General features: G+C 47.6%; 1 non-coding gene across 1 annotated transcript; it reads left to right on the forward strand.

Moving 5' to 3' along the window:
- Positions 1-263: 263 nt before the first annotated feature.
- LOC119929066 lies at positions 264-401 on the forward strand. Its single transcript, XR_005451210.1, has one exon. It is a non-coding gene; the product is annotated as a small nucleolar RNA SNORA7 (small nucleolar RNA).
- Positions 402-2,877: the final 2,476 nt, after the last annotated feature.

Consider the following 2,877-nt stretch of genomic DNA (forward strand, 5'->3'; position numbering starts at 1 on the left):
ACAATAGAGTTGGTAGACCCAATCCCTGCCTGGAAGTAACTTATAGTCTACAGGCTCAGTTTGATGCATTCAATAGGCCCAAAAGTGCTGCTCTTCACTAGATCAGTCAATCAACCAACGCAGGGCACTGTACTAAACACTAGGGAGAGTTCAATACAACAGTTCCCTGTTCTCTGCCCAAAATGAGTTTACATTCTAGATGGGAAGATAGACATTGATATAAATTATTGATATGTAATTTACAGATATGGACATAAGTGTTGACCCTCTCAGGGTCACACCTGGAGAGTTTCCAGTCCTCTACCAGTCTCGATTATGGGAGGGAGAGTCAGGCAGAGGCCTACCAATTCCATTCCTAGCTTGAGAAGTGGCTAGCCAGTGGAAGGCAATCTGCTACAATTCAAGACTCCCCTGTACTGGGCAGCAGCAGCATGGGAGAGAATCGAGGGTGGAGACTCAAGTTTACTGTGCAGAAGGAGGCAATCGTAAACCGCTTGCATATTTTTATCAAGAAAACTATATTGATCCACCACCAGAACAATTTCCGTTGGGGTTGGGGTGTTCTGGGAGAGATGTGTGATATGCCCATAGCATTGCCATGGGTCGGAGACAAGACAAGACATAAGTGTTGTGGGACTGAGGATGGGGTGAATATCAAATGCCCAAAGATCACAGATCTAAGTCCATACATGATGCAGAAGGAAGATGGTACTGGGGAAAAGAGGGCTTAATCAGAGAAGGCCTCTTGGAGATGTGACCTTAATAAGGCTATGAAGGTGTGGGGAGGGGTGGTGGTCTGGCATATATAGAAGTGGGGGGAGTTCCAAGCTAGAGGGAGGATTTGGGAAAGACATAGGCAGGGTTGGTCCCAAATGTTCAGAGCTCTGTGATAAAAGGGTTCACAGAGGTCTCTGCCCTCAGCCCTACCATCAGGTGAATCCCTGCTCCCCCTCCATTATGGTTGTGTGAGGCCCCACTGGAAAACCACAGGTTCTCCGACAGCATAATAATAATTCATAATTTATGGCATTGCTAATCACTTACTATGTGTGGAACATCGTTCTAAGCACTGGGGTGGATACAAGTTAATGAGGTTGGACACAGTCCTGGTTCCACATGGGGATCACAGTGTAAGGGGGAGTAGGATTTAATCCCCATTTTACAGATGAGGGAACAGACACAGAGAAGTTCAGTGACTTGCCCAAGATCACCCAATAGACATGTGGCAGAGGTGGGATTAGAACCCAGGTCCTCTGACTGCCAGGCCTGTGCTCTTTCCACTAGGCCATGCTGCTTCTATAGTATCCACCTGTTTGGGGTCTGAGCCCAGGACCTTCCTCCCCAGATCAAAGTCTGAGAGGAAACCTGGGGTATTTTTAACACTTCATTTCCTGCCACGCGTAGGTAACCTCCTCAGGAAACCCTGGGCCTCTCTCCTCCATCATCCTGAAAGGTAGAACCCCATAGACACTTGGAAGATGAGGCTTCTAGATAAATAGGAAGGCAAGTGCAGTCCAAGAGCCTACTGGTGCGGACTGGGTGAAAAGCAGACAAATAATAATAACAATTGCAGTTTTGTTAAGTGCTTACTATGTGCCAGGCACTGAACTAAGCGCTGGGATGGATACAAGCAAATCTGGTTAGACACAGTCCCTGTCGCACGTGTGGCTCACAGTCTCAATCCCCATTTTACAGATGAGGTCACTGAGACCCAAAAAAGTGAAGAGACTTGTCTGAGGTCACACAATAGACAAGTGGAGAGGATGGGATTAGAACCCACAACCTTCTGACTCCCAGGCATGTGTTTTATCCACTATGCGATGCTCTTCCTACGCAGCACAGTTTACCTCTGGAGTCCGAGAACTCAGAGGGGATCTTGGATAGGGTCAGCCCAGAAGGGCTGCAGGAAAGATAAGCACTAGGGTACCATGGGAAATGCATTTATGTACACGTATAAAATGTGCTTGTGTACACACTGAGGTGAATTGGACAAGGAACTTCATCTGCAGTCTTTCAGGGGTAGAAAACCAGGTCTTTGCTGCTCATGGCTAAACTGCACTTATTCCTTAGAGTGACTGTTGAGTGACAGAAGCCATCAAGTTTCTCAGTCTCACATATCTATTCCCCTGCTTCCCATAAAGGGGGTCTTGTTTCCCCGTCATTCAGCAATCCCAAAGCCAGGACACACTAAACAACTTACAATTCCCCGGAGTCCGAAGCAACCCAGACCGCACAATGAAATAGGACAAGAAAGGCAGTGGAGGTGATACAGTGTAAACACAAGGCTCTTTTTAGCAGCTTGGGCTGGACTCCACAATGACTCTCCACCAAGGGACACTTTCATTCCTCCTCAGCACCATCAGGAAATCCAAACAGCCCTGACATTTCCAGTCCAAGGAGCCTGTGTCTGACAGACTGTGCAGGAAAAACAACCTATATGGGAACCAACTGGCCTATTCACTGGGACCCATTCTAAAAGGATGCCAAGCTGCCAGCAATGGGAGAGTAGGAAAATGGGGAGTAGGATAGAGGGAGGTGGTGGAGGAAAGGAGGAGAAGGGTAAGCAAGAACACTCCAGCAAGTAGCAGACAGTCTTCCCAGCATTATACAAGTTTTTTCAATAAATTGGAGTGCATTGATGGGGCGTCTAACTGTTCATTTCCCTGGATAGAGAAGCAGCATGGCTCAGTGGAAAAGAGCACAGGCTTTGGAGTCAGAGGTCATGGGTTCAAACCCCGGCTCTGCCAATTGTCAGCTGTGTGACTTCGGGCAAGTCACTTAACTTCTCTGTGCCTTAGTTACCTCATCTGTAAAATGGGAGTTAAGACTGTGAGCCCCACATGGGACAACCTGATCACCTTCTAACCTCCCCAGCCC

This window comes from Tachyglossus aculeatus, chromosome 5, assembly GCF_015852505.1.
Source record: "Tachyglossus aculeatus isolate mTacAcu1 chromosome 5, mTacAcu1.pri, whole genome shotgun sequence".
NCBI classification, from domain to species: domain Eukaryota; kingdom Metazoa; phylum Chordata; class Mammalia; order Monotremata; family Tachyglossidae; genus Tachyglossus; species Tachyglossus aculeatus.